At 42.6% G+C, this 14767-nt stretch overlaps 1 non-coding gene across 1 annotated transcript; it reads right to left on the minus strand.

Annotated features, from left to right (window-relative positions):
* Positions 1–10943: 10943 nt before the first annotated feature.
* On the minus strand, positions 10944–11002 carry Gm22218. The gene has a single exon (XR_003951256.1). It is a non-coding gene; the product is annotated as a U7 small nuclear RNA (small nuclear RNA).
* Between the last annotated feature and the right edge of the window lie 3765 nt (positions 11003–14767).

The raw sequence follows: 14767 nt of genomic DNA on the forward strand, positions 1-14767 counted from the left end.
GAAAAATGTTTATAAGAAATAAGAAAGTTTGGGAATAGAATAAGATAAATATAACATATGACATGAAAAGTGAAAACATGAAAACCATGATGCTATAGAAATGATTCATTGGTACTGCTCTTCCAGAATTTTATTCCCAGCAATTATACTGAATGGTTCACAATCCGTGTAACTCCTTCTCCAGTCTGACACTTTTGACTTCTGTGGGCAGGGACACACACACACACACACACACACACACACACACGCCAAGCATTATTGAAAGAGAATAAATCTCTTTATTTAGTGGCTGGAGATATGGTTCAGTGGTTACGAGCACTTTCTGCTCTTGCCAAGGACCCCAGATTTGCTTCCCAGCTCATACATGGTGTTCCAGTTACCCCTACGTTCAGAGTATCTTATGCCTGTTGTGACCTCCATGGGCACCAGACACTCATATGGCACACATACATACATACATGCTTTAGTTAGTGTTTATACTGCTGTGAAAAGACACCATGACCAAGGCAACTCTTATAAAGACAATATGTAATTGGGGCTGGCTTATAGGTTCAGAGGTTCAGTCCATTATCATCAAGGTAGAAAGCATGGAAGCATCCAGTCAGTCATGATGTAGGGGGAGCTGAGAGTTCAATATCTTGTTCTGAAGGCAAACAGGAGAAAAAAAAAAAAAAAAACTGGCTTCCAGGCGGCTAGGAGGAAGGTCTCTCATTGCCCACCCTCACAGTGTCACACTTCCTCCAACAAGGCCACACCTTCTAATAGTGCTACTCCTTGGGTCAAGCATATTCAAACCACCACAGTACTTGAGGGCAATTCATACACATAAAGTGTACACCCATGCTAAGACCTTAAACTCAACTGTAACTCCAGCTACAAAAAATCCAACATTCTCTTCAAGCCTTCCTGGGCACCCATACACATGTGGCATACATCTACACAAATGCATATATAGATTTCTTTTAAATCTTAAAAAAAAAACCTTAGTAATATAAAGTTAAAATACTAACAGTATAATGAAGAGGAGTGTGATAGAGGGCAAAAATGGAAAAAAGAAAAAGAAAACAAGAAATGAAAAAATTAAATAATGAATACATAAATAAAATTATCTGAATGTACAGAAGTGGATCAGTGGGTAGAGCCTGTGACCTGAGGTTGATTCTCTTTTTTTTGGGGGGGGGGTTCTCTGTGTAGCCCTGGCTGTCCTGGAACTCACTCTGTAGACCAGGCTGGCCTCGAACTCAGAAATTTTCCTGCCTCTGCCTCCCAAGTGCTAGGATTAATGGCATGTGCCACCATGCCCGGCCCCTGAGGTTGATTCTTGAACCTTGGTAAAGATGGAAGGAAAAAAATCAGCTCCATGAAGTTGTCCTCTGACTTCTGTATGCTCATAATATCACACATGTACACACATGCATACACACACAAATAAATAAATGGGAAAAAATGATAAAGTAAAAGCATGGCTAAATATGTAGTAAGAACGTCAAAGAAATCCGGTCATGATAGCTCAAAACTGTATTCCTAGCCCTTGGGAGGTGGCAGGGGAATCAGTTCAAGGCCAGTCTGCTCCATGTGAGGCCCTTTCTGAAAACAACCACCACCAACTACAAAATAACCCAACCAACCAACTAAAAACAGCAGCAGCTGCAGCACAGGGCTACAGAGATGGCTCAGCAGTTAAAAGCACATACCAATCTTCCAGACCTAAGCTGGACTCCCAACACTCACCCCAGGCAGCTGATAACCACCTGTAAATGGAGCTCAAGGGGCATCTGACAGGCCTTTGGTGGCACCTGCACTCATACACATACCTGTACAGAGATACATACACACATATAATGAAAAATAATTTTTAAAAGTAATCTAAAAGAAGTGGTTTCTTTTCCAGGGGTCTTAGGTTTGATTCTTAGCTCTCACACTATTTCTCACAACTATCTGTAACTCCAGTTCCTGGAATATAAACCCTCCTTCTGGCCTCCTCCGGTATATGGTATACAGGCAACATATCTCAAACACTTAAAACAATATATACTTTTTAAAAAACACACCAAGAAAAACAAACAAAACAGGAAGAGATTCAATGTTGGACAATCTTCTTTTGTTTCTCTTGTGGTGTATCCACCAAAGACTGCTAGGACACAGATTTAAGCCAATAGGAAGTCTTAATTATTAGCCTGCTAGCAATTACACTGGGTGTTCCCAGTCCCTGTGTATCCCTGAGCCTTCCTTGAGGTGAAAAAGATCCTTGGCTGAGAAAACTCTATCAGTTAAAGTCTGTAGGACAATTTCTTGATTAATGATTGATGTGGAAGGACCCAGCGCTCTGTGGCAGGAGGTCCTGGGTGGTTAAAAGAAAGCAGGCTGAGCAAGCCATGGGAAGTAAGCCAGTTGTTAGTGTTGTGTTTTATAAAACAGCGGTGGTGTAATGGGGCTGGAGTGGGGGAAGGACCTCAGCGGGCCCAGCCAAGGTGTCCCATGAACAATCAAGCCATGCGACAGACCTAATATAAAGGTTTATTGCCAGGATGAGGAAGGGGACCTGGAAAGGGGGGTAGAGGCAGAAGAAAGGGAGACAGAGAAGGACAGAAAGAAGAGAGAAAAAGAGAAAGGGAAAGAGGCAAGCTGGTGGCACATAGGGAAGAGAGAGAGAGAGGGGGGGAGAGGGGGAGAGGGGAAGGGGGAGGGAAAGAAGGAGGAAGGGAGGGAGGGAGGGAGGAGAGGGAAGCAGAATAGTCCTTTCTTACTTAGCTAGCAGCTGTTGCTAGGTAACTGTAGGGTAGAGCCTAAAGGAATGCTATCTGTGTACAGGTGACCCCAGTGGCCTGCTCTCAGGGACTTAGCAGCTGTTATGTCATCACGTGCCACTACCAGGTGCACCACGTGTGTTCCAGAGGAGCCAGCAGCCATTCCAGAGTTCTCTCTCTCTCTCTCTCTCTCTCTTTCTCTCCCTCCCTCCCTCCCTCCCTCCCTCCCTCCCTCCCTCCCTCCCTCTCTCCCCCCCCCTCTCTCTCCTCTCTTTGTTCTTTCTCTCTGCTTTTTCCCTGTCCAGTCCCCCGTCTCTGTCTCCATGGTGACTTCATTCTCTGAGACCATTGAACCTGCCTCCAATAAATCTGCTTTTTTACTTTTAAAATTTGGATTGATTTGGTTAATTTTGTTGGCAAAGAAACTTAATGTCTGAGACAGAAACCTATTACCAGTAAGCAGCAATCTTCCATGGCCGATACTTCACTTCCTGCCTGAGTTGCTGCTGTGTCCTCCTTTTATGATACGATGTAAGGTGAACTAAGCCTTTTCCTCCCCAAATTGCTTCTGATCATGGTGTTTTATCACAGCAATAGAAAGCAAACAGACAAATTGGTATCATGATTGTAGGGTATCATGTGATAGACTTGACCATGTTGTTTTGGGGAGAGTTATGGAAGAAGCTTGAAAATTTTTTTGAGTTGAAAAAGCCATTGAGTGCTCAAAACTTAATGAACTATTATGGGGAATTTGAATAAGAACACGGACAGAAATACAGATGGTGGAGGCCTGATTTGTGAAATTTCAGAGGGAAGTTTGAAAAGTCAATTTGGGGCAGGACAGGGTCTCTCTAATTAGCCCTGGATGTCTTGGAACTCATTATGAGGACCTGGTCACTATGTAAACCAGGCTGGCTTTGACTCAGAGGTCCATCTGCCTCAGTCTCCCAGTGCTGGAATCAATGTGTGCACGGTTAGGCCCAGTGACACTGGATTTAAAAGAGAATTTGGGTTTTTAGAGTGTTGAAAAATTTAAAGATTGTGGGACTTTTAAAGCTATACTGCATTCTATATTGTGATATTAATATGAGATCTTGGGGGATAAATAGAAAAAGTAAAGGGTTCTGTTTAATAGTGATAAATTTGTGTGTCAAGGAATAGGATAAACACTAACCATTGTGCTGCCTAGTGTTTTGTCACCTTGATCCAAGCTAGGGTCATCTGGGATGAAAGAACCTCAATTGAGAAAATGGCTTCATAAAATTAGTGTTTTCTTTCTTACTAAGGGCCCAGCCTTGGGTGGTATAAGGAAGCAGATTGGGCTGGGCATGGCTGCTCCTGCCTTGATTCCAGCACTGGGAGGCTGAGTAGGCCAGTGTTTTGAGTTTGAGATCAGCCTGGTCTACATAGTGAGTTCCAGAACAACCAGGGATGCATAGAAAGATCCTATCTCAAACAAACAAACAAACAAACAAACAAACATAAAAAGATGCTGTAGAGGACTGGAGAGATGGCTCAGCGGTTATGAGCACTGACTGCTCTTCCAGAGGTCCGGAGTTCAATTCCCAGCAACCACATGGTGGCTCACAACCATCTGTGATGGGATCCGATGCCATCTTCTGGTGTGTCTGAAGACAGCTATGGTGTACTCAAATAAATAAAATAGATAACTTGGAAAAAAATTTAAAGATGCTGTAGTATCAACTTGAGTTAGAAGCCAGCTTGGGCTACATAGCAAACACAGGTCATTCTTGGTTCAAGAGTAAGACCTTATCTCAAAACAACAACAATAACAAAAAGCAAAACCCTTGAGAGACTTGAGGACCCAGGGAGTGGGGAGGCCTAGTGGGATAGGGGATGGTGGGGATATCCTCTTGGAGATGGGGAGTGGCAGGGACAGGGGGAGGAATGATGCAGACCAGGAGGGGGATAATGACTGGACTGTAAAAAAAAAGATTAAAGATAATTTTTTTAAAATGAGGAAAATTTAAAGTTGGAAGCATTCTGTCTTCCAATACTTTAAAATATGTTCACTCTTTTTTGGTTGTTAAAAAAAAAGAATAAGCCGGGCAGTGGTGGCACACATCTTTAATCCCAGCACTTGGGAGGCAGAGGCAGGTGGATTTCTGAGTTTGAGGCCAGCCTGGTCTACAGAGTGAGTTCCAGGACAGCCAGGGCTACACAGAGAAACCCTGTCTTGAAAAACCAACCAACCAACCAACCAACCAAACAACCAACCAAACAAACAAACAAACAAACAAGATAAATAAAATAAAAATGAATAATTAACGATTGGTGGATAGAAACTACCTCCAAGTATTAAGAAGAGCAGCCAGTAAAATATAAGAAGAGACTCTATTTCCAGCAGAGAAGAGGGAAGAGCTTTGGAAATTCACAAAGGCATCATAAAACTGCAGAGTGAGGGAGAAGGAAGGCTAGCAAGACACAGAAAGAAATCAAGGTAGAAAATAGATCCAAGGTGAGGGGAGGCAGATGCCTGATCTACAAGTCCTGTCAGGAGCTCTGGTAAAAGATAGTGGCTGTCCCACCATCAGACAAGCAGCCCTCATCAGCCTTAAAGCCAGATGAATCTGGGGGAGACAGTGATCCCTTCAGTAGAGAGCAGAAGGGTATATCATGTGTCATCTTGTGAGGGATTTGAATGTCTAAAACTGAGCAACCCCCAGGACCTGAGAAGAGAGAGCAATCACTCATCAGGGAGCCTGAGTTTAACCTAGCACTCCCCTCCACCCAGGCCAGAGACAGCCCTGGAAGAGTAAGAGGACTAAATGTTGACAAGCCAACACATGCAGGCTGCAAAAGGCTCTGCTCAGGAAATGCAGTGCAGAATAGCTCATCCTTATCGACTGGAAATGCACCAGAGTAACTTTTGGGTTGGTTTCCTTCCTCCTTTTTTTCTCTTCTCTTCTCTTCTCTTCTCTTCTCTTCTCTTCTCTTCTCTTCTCTTCTCTTCTCTTCTCTTCTCTTCTCTTCTCCTCTCCTCTCCTCTCCTCTCCTCTCCTCTCCTCTCCTCTTCTCTTCTTCCTTTCTTCCTTCTTTCCTTCCTTCCTTCCTTTCTTCCTCCCTCCCTCCCTCCCTCTCTCCTCCCCTTCTCCCTCTCTCATTTTTCTTTTTTCATCTTTTCCCCCATCCCCCTCCTTCTCCTGTCCTCTTCCTCCTCCTCTTCCCCCTCCCCTTTGTCCTCCTCTTCTCTTCTTTTTGAGACTGGGGTTTCTCTGTGTAGCCCTGGCTGTCCTAGAACTCTCTTTGCAGGAATAAATAAAGAACTGTGTTATAGGGTCACAGCATCCGGAAGTTTGACAACCACTAATTCCAGCACTTCAATGGTAGCGTATGACTGGCAAACCCTATCTATACTCTACCCTGAACCTTCCAGCCCAGGGACTGGGATGCTATTTCCCAAGAGGCTTTTCCCTATATAATCTAGGCATTTTTGTTACCTGATCTCTCTGCCTCTCTGGCTCATCTTTTGGCCTTTTGGCTGCTTTACTTGGCTCAGTTAGTGGAGTGTTTTCCGAAATGCATAAAGCTTTAGGTTCAATGCTTAAGACTGCATAACAGGTGGTGGCGCACGCCTTTAATCCCAGCAGTTGGGAGGCAGAGGCAGGTGGATTTCTGAGTTTGAGGCCAGCCTGGTCTACAGAGTGAGTTCCAGGACAGCCAGGGCTACACAGAGAAACCCTGTCTCGAAAAAACAAACAAACAAAAAAGACTGCATAACAGTAGCTGTGGTGTACTGCTTTTATCCCAGCTTCCTGGAGGTAAAAGGAGAAAGGCTAGAAGTTCAAGGTCATCCTTGTTTACCTAATTAAAAGCTACATTAGGGTTTCTATTGTTGCAACAAAATATCATGACAAAAACAAATCGGGAAAGAAAGGATTTGTTTGTTTTACAGCTTCCAGTTGTCCTTCATCCAGGAGGGTAATTCAGGGCAGGAACTCCAGGCTGTTAAGTGATGCAGAAACCATGGAAGAGTGCTTCTTACTGGCTTGCTTAACCTGCTTTCTCAGAGAACCCAAAATCATCAACTTATGCCTCCCATGGTGAACTGTGCCCTCCCACCTGAATCATCAATCAAGCAAATGCGCGGTAGGCCAAGCTAGTTGGGCCGTTTTCTCAACTGAAGTTCTCTCTTCCCAAATATGTCTAGGTTTGTGCTAAGGTGACAAAAGCCAACCAGCACAATATTCAACCTGGGTCCCTATGTCAACACACACACACACACACACTCACATACTTACACTCACACACACACTTACACATGCACATATACTCCCACACATATTTATAAACACACACACATTCATATATATTCACACATATTCTCACACACACACACATACACACACCATATACATATTCACATACACTCACACACACATACAATACACTCACACACACTTACACATTCATACTCATACACACAGACTCACACAAACTCATAAACATGCATACACACATACATGCACAGACACTCAGATGCACATATATACATGCTCATATACACACACATATGCATGCACACACACACACAAACACACACACCTCTGTTATGGAATCCTGCCCTCCAGACATGACATGGTCATTGTCCTTTTGAAATCTCAGCAGCTGTGATTTCTTGTATGAATCCTAAACAAGACTGGTCATGGCTCAAGAGATGGCTCAGTGGTTAAGAGCTCTGACTGCTCTTCCAGAGGTCCTGAGTTCAATCCCTAGCAACTACATGGTGGCTCATGACCATCTGTAATGGGATCTGATGCCCTCTTCTGGGGTTTCTGGAGAGAGTGACATTGTATTCATATACCTAAAATCAATCAATCAATCAATCAATCAATCTTAAAAAAAGAAAAAAGAAGACTGGTCCCAGTAATGTTTCTTCATGGACAGAAGAAAAGAGAGGCTCATGAGTCCTTTTACCAGAGGGTATGTAAGCAGGTAACTGCTGATGAGGTAAGGGATTTCCTTTGTTGTTGCTGTTACATTTTGACTGGCATATGCATATGTAGGTGTTTGCTCATGAATACCATGGTGCTCATGTTGAGGTCCGAGGAGAGGACCATTGACTCTTAGAATTCTTTTGCCTCTTCCACCAAGTTCCCTGAGCCCTGAGGGAGGGTGCTGGCCTACTTACTGGATGCTATCTGCAGAGATCTGTGGGACTTTGGCCCGGCCAGAGTGGCCTCAGAAGGGGAAGGGAATCTGATCAAGGCAAACTGCCAGGCTTCTTCCTCAGTAGCAGCTGCTCTAGAGCTGGTGTGGTGTGGTGTGGCAGCAGGCTGGAGCACAGCAGACAGCTAGGAGCCAAGGTCAGAGTCAGGGAGCAGGAAGTGACTGGTAGGCTTGAGCAGCTTTCAGCAATGAAGAAAGCTTCAGGAGAAAATTCTCTCCCCCAAAGTGTTACATCTCTACAAGAGAGAGGCCCTCAGACAGTCCTTGATGAAGTAACATGTGTGTTTTGTGTCAGGGTCTTATATATATTTTGGGGTGAGTTGGGGGTCTATGAGCAGATGCTTTCTATTGACTTGGTCTGAGATGTTAGGTCTACCTCATCTGCATGTGGAGGGGCTTCGGGCACTGGTCCTATGTGTCACAGTCTTCTCCAGGGGGTCCTGTGTTCCAGGACCGGAATCTGGTAGATGAAATTCCCCCCATCCTTGGGTCTGAGAGTACTGGGGTTTCTGAAGACACTCGATCTTACCCAGTTTTTGTCTGGTGACACAGTTCTACTTGCCCCACAGGAGGAGTTTGATGAAGACATGCCATTTAAGACTGAGTGTTCCAGCTAGGCATGGTGACACACACCTTTCACCGCATCACTCAGGAGGCAAAGGTAGGCAGACCTCTGAGTTCAAGGCCAGCCTGGTCTATAAATGAAGCTTCAGGATAGCCAAGGCTACACAGAGAAACCTTTTCTCAAAAAACCAAATCAAACCAAACCAAACCAAAACCAAGCAACCCCCCACCCCGGAAAAAACAAACAAACAAACTAATAAGAACAACAAAAACAAACCACCACCAACAAAAAAACCCTGAGTGTTCGAAGGCCTCTCACCCCCTGCACATTATCCGCTTGTGAGGCTCTGTATTTGTTCTCAGATACTGTAGGTGGAAGCCTCTCTGGTGACAGATGAGACCTGATATATGGGTACATCCGAATATTATTGAGAGTCATTATATTGCTATGTCCATTTAGCAGTTCAATAGTTTTTGGTTTCTCTCTAGGTCCATGGCCTATTTAGATTCCAGTTCTTGGGCACCCAAGCAGTGTCAGGTACGGGTTCCATCTCACGGGTGGGCCTTAAATCCAGTCAGATAGTGCTTGGTTACTCACATGATGTTTGTGACACTATGACATCAACATTATCATGCAGTCAGGTCACCATTGTAGATCAGAGGGTTTGTAGCTAGGCTGATGTTTACCTTTCTCCTCTGGTAGTGGTGTAGGGTACCTTCAGCTAACACGAACACTAGTGATTTGGGGGTGAAGGCTCTAGTTGGACACCAGCTCAACTTCTCTGTGTTCACTGAGATATGTAGGTATCAGTAATAGGACCTTACCGTCAGTTTGTGGAGAGCAAGCAATAGTCTTAGAAATAGCCAGAGTTGTTTGGGGGTTTCCATGGGGCTCTTATGGCCAACAACTCAATTAGATGTAACCTATTGCTGGCACTGGAGGTCTTACTTGGTGGTGAGAGAAGTCTAGTTGTAGTTTTATTTCCCTTGTTGTTTGGTGACTACATTTATGTTTCTTTCATGAATGTATATATTTTAAGAAAAATCTACTATAGTAGGGTTCCATATGACTCTTCAAATGGCTCTTAATTTTAGCTGTCCCTCCTGTTTTCCTTTCCTTATCCCCTCTTCTCTCCTTCTCTCCATTTAATCCTCTGAATACGGTCCCCTTCATCTTTTCATAGCTAAATATTTTATTTCCCCTTCCTTGAGAGATCCTCCCATCCTACCATAGGCTCTGTCTTAGTCAGGGTTTGTATTCCTGCATAAAACCTCATGACCAAGAAACAAGTTGGGGAGGAAAGGGTTTATTCAGCTTACACTTCCCCATTGCTGTTCATCACCAAAGGACGTCAGGACTGGCAAGAACTGATGCAGAGGCCATCGAGGAATACTGCTTACTGGTTTGCTTTCTCTGGTTTGCTCAGGTTGCTTTCTTATAGAGCCTAGGACCACCAGCCTAGGGATGGCACCACCTACAATGGGCTTGATCACTAATTGAGAAAATGCCTTACAGTTGGATCTCATGAAGGCATTTTCTCAACTGAGGCTCCTTTTTCTGGGATAACTCCAGCTTGTGTCCCTTACTCTATATACTTTACTTCTGTGGTTATATGGAATATAGCATGCCTACAAAAGACTTAACAGCTAACATCCACATATAAAGAATACATACAGGGCTGATGAGATGGCTCAGCAGTTAAGATTACTGACTAAGCCTTCAGAGATCCTGAATTAAATTCATAGCAACCACATGGTAGCTCACAACCATTTCTAGTGGGATCTGATGCCCTCTTCTTGTATGCCTGAATATAGCTACAGTATACTCATATAAATAAAATAAATAAATCTTAAAAAATACATACCATATTTGTCTTTTGGGGCCTGGGTTATATCACTCAGGATAATTTTTTTTTCTAGCTCCATCCATTTACCTGCAAATTTCATGATTTCACTTTTTTTAAAAAAAATAGTTGAGTAATATTACTTTGTATAACTAAGCTCTATTTTTATTATCCATTCCTCAGTGGATGGGCATCTAGGTTCTTTCCAATTTCTGGCTATTGTGGCAAAAATGAACGTGGATGAGGAAGTGTCTCTATAGTAGAATGTAGAGTCCTTTGAGTATATGCACAAGAATGGTCTAGCTGGATTTTAAGATAGATACATTCTCAGCTTCCCAAGGAACTGCCACACTGTTTTCCACGGTGGCTGTATAAATGCCAAGGACCAATCTTGGCTTGGTTGGGAGTCCTGAGGAAGGGGTGTTGGGAGTGGCAGAAGAAATGACTCGAAGTCAGTGATGGGGTGCAAGCTGACAGCTCTGTAGTCTACTCAAGATAGCTGTCTAGACAATTCTCCAGATAGCTCAGGGGTTTTCCAACCAAACTTAGAAAACCTCAAAAAATTCCAAAGGAGCTGTAATAGCTCTCTGCATAGCTTTTGGGTTTTCTGACCAAAGTCAAAAAACCTACTAGACAAAATTCTAATAGAGCTCACTGGATAGCTCAGCATTTGCAGACCAAAACCTAGTCTTTTATTTGCATATTAATTCAGTCATTTACCCCAGGTTCTCTTTTGATTATTCCACAATCATCATTTTATGACCTTAGCCCCTTGATTCTTAGAAAAAGACAGTAAGTATATTTTTTAACATAGCAAGTCCTATGCGGTTCACTGGGCATAGAACTTGTGTTTGCCAAAGCTACACAGAGAGGCTATTTTTTTTGTGAGAAAGTTAGTTTACTGTTTTCCAACTCTGTAACTACTTATATTCTAATGCTAATTGGTTCTCCCAAATTAGTTTGCAGGAGAGGGTCTGCACATAGCTTCTGGGAACCTGCCCCCAGTTATTTCTGACTAGTAAATAAAGATGTCAGCAGCCAATAGCTGGGGAGTAGAAAAAAAGGGGAGAGGTTTAGGGTTCCTGGACTTGGGACTGCTAGGAGAAGAGAAGGGAGGAAAGATGCCATGCCTGAGGGGTGGTTAGGAGAGTGCCGAGTTGCCATGTAAGGTGGCCAAGAGGATGCAGCCCAGAGGGCTGCTCAATTGGGTCCAGAGCAGCCAAGATGGAACATAGAAATTAGTAAGTAGTAACTTGGAATTATCCATGGGAAATAGATTCTAATAACATGGAGGTTACACAGTCACCCAGCTATTGTGCTGCTTAGGGCATATTAAAATATAAAGGCTGTGTGTGTGTGTTTCATTTGGGAACATAAACCATTGAGGTGGGAAGCAACCCTTCAATGGGAATTATTAATAAATAATTAATATAACTCCTTCACTGCCTAAACTTGGCTATCCTGGAACTTACTCTGTAAACAGACACAAACAATAAGCTTAGCTGAGTGGGATCCCACCCTGAGATTATCACTCCTTTACTTCCTTGTGCCTCCTTATTACTTAAACCATTGGCCTCGTTTGTTTGTTTGTTTGCTTATTGTAGTGGCTATTCCTGGTTGTCAACTTGACTATATCTGGAATGAACTATAATCCAGAATTGGAAGGCTCACCTGTGTTCCTGATCTTGAGGTTAGGAGATACAAGTTTCTGACCTAGATCTTGGCATGGTTATCTTGAGGCATAGGGGCTATGAATCCTAGGAGACTAAGGCAAGGAGATCTCTGAGTTCAAGGTCATCTGGAACAAAGCAAGTCCCAGATCCAGGTGTGGTGGTACACACCTTTAATCTGGGCCATTCCTTCTGCTGGAGACCTACATAAGGATGTTGGAAGAAGGAAGACTCTCCTTTGCCTCCTTGCCTTGTGGGACTGAGAAACTGCTAGATCCTTGGACTTCCATTCACAGCTGCTGCTGACCATTGTTGGGGAGTTGGACTACAATCTATAAGCCATCAACAAATTCCCTTACTATATAGAGACTACCCATAAATTCTGTGATTCTAGAGAACCCTGACAAATACATTTATTTTTAACTATCCCTTTCCCTTTATCATCTCATTAGTGCAGCACCTCTGTTCTTTCTGGTCCAAGAAGTCCCTCAAATAATTTATATTGCATCCTTATATTTTGCATAGCTCAGAAATCCTGCTTTTATATTCTTGAACTCATGTTTTCAGAGTTCTTTCCGACAGCCTTAAGGGCTATCCTGAAGGCTACAGCACTACCATTTTACTGAGGTACATAAAACACACCCCTGCCTCCCAGAATTGTGCTGTTTCTGATTATTATGGCATCAATAACCTTGGCAAGGAGACCATTCCCTGAAGGAGGAACTTGAAGTAAAAGATATACATTACTATACAAACAAGTCTCATGCCTACAGCATCCATCAGCACTTTAAGATACATGCCCTGCTGGCCCTTTTCCACAAACAGGATTATGTTACAACGTCTGTGCTAGACCTGGCTTATAAGTCTATACTCCCACCTGCAATGAATGGGTGTTCCTTTTACCTCATGTCCTCACCAGCATGTGTTGTCATTTGTTTTATTGATTGTGGCCATTCTGAGTGAAGTAAGATGAAATATCAAAGTAGTTTTGATTTGCATTTCCCTGACAACTAAGAATGTTAAATATTTCTTTAATTGGTTCACAGACATTTGTATTTCATATTTTCAGAACTGTCTGATTAGATCTATACCCCATTTTAAAATTGGGTTATTTGTTTTCTTTGATGTTCAGATTTTAAAGTTATTAATATATTTTGGAAATTAGCCCTCTATCAGATGTATAATTGGTACAGATATTTTCTCATTCTGTGATTTGCTGCTTTGTCTGAATGATGGTGTCCTTTTGCCATACAGAAGATGTTTAGTGTTGTGAGGTCTCATTTATAAATTGATGTTTTTAGTGCCTATGCTAATGGCATTCTGTTAAGAAAGTCTTTTTCTCTGTCAATGTGTTCAAGACTGTTTCTCACTTTCTTTTTTACCAAATTCAGGATATTTGGCCTAATGTTGAGGTCCTTGACCCATTTGATGTTGAGTTTTGTGCAAGGCAATAAATATAAACCTTTTTGCATTCTCCTACATGTAGCCATCCACTTTGCTCAACACTATTTGTTGAAGATGCTGTCCTTTTTCCAGTGTGTATTTCTGGCTTCTTGGTTTAAAATCCACTGTCCATAGATATGTGGACTTATATATGACTCTTCGGTTCAAATGCATTGATTCATACGTCTGTTTTTATGTCAATACCATGGTGTTTTTATTACTATAGCTCTGTAGTACAATTTGAGATTGGGGATGGTGATATATCCTGCATTTCCTTTATTATTTAAGATTGCTTTTAGATATCCTGGTATTGTAGTTGTTGTTAGTGGTTGTGTTGGTGAGTGTGTTTCCATATAAAGCTGAAAATTGTCCTTTCAAGATCTTTGAAGAATTGTGTTGGGATTTTGATGGGTTGGGTACAAACAAAAGAGAGTACAAGTTACATCTGTGCTAAATGGCCATTCCTGGATTTCTAAAACTTGGCACCTACAGAAGGAATCACAGTGAAAAGCAAGGGAGAAATGATAGATGATACACCTTAGACTGGCCTTTAATCCAAAAGAAGAGAAATTGCATGTGACAGTATGCAGATGGAAGCCTTAATTATGGCCCAGGACAGGAAAAATTCAATAATTGCTGTGTGGTGCTGAATATCTTTAATCCAAATACTTTGAAGGCAGAAGCAGGAGAATCTCTGAGTTCAAGGCCAGTCTGGTCTACAGAGTGAGTTCCAGGATAACCAGGGTTACACAAAGAAACCCTTTATTGGGAGAGAGGGCCAGGGTATAAAGAAAGAAAATTCAATAATCAAGATATTTTCTGTCTCTGAACCACTTGTATTGGGATTGACTTTTTAAACTTTATTTAGGGAGTGGTGTGTGTGTGTGTGTGTGTGTGTGTGTGTGTGTGTGTGTTTGTTTGAGTGCAGGTGTCTGTAGAGTCCAGAAGAGGGTGTTGAATCTTCTGAAGCTAAAGTAACAGGCAGTTGTGGGTCATCCAGCATGGATGCTGAGAACCACACAAGGTCCTCTGTGTGAGTAGTATATGCTCTTAACCATGGTGCCATCTTTCCAACCCCAGGTCTCCCTTGTTATTCTCTATAAGAGTATAAGAGATGTCCATTTATTAAGTCCTCACACAATTTGGTATTCACCTGCCATTATTTTATTCATGTGGATGATTCTTTGTGTATTATGTGGTATACTTGAGCGTGATATGCCATGAATGTAGAGACCAATGTAGAGACCAGAGGTAGTCATCAAGCGTCTTTTCTCCGTTGTTCTCCAGCTATATTTTTTGAGACAAAGTC

The sequence above is a fragment of the Mus musculus genome, chromosome 14 (genome assembly GCF_000001635.26).
Source record: "Mus musculus strain C57BL/6J chromosome 14, GRCm38.p6 C57BL/6J".
Taxonomy (NCBI): domain Eukaryota; kingdom Metazoa; phylum Chordata; class Mammalia; order Rodentia; family Muridae; genus Mus; species Mus musculus.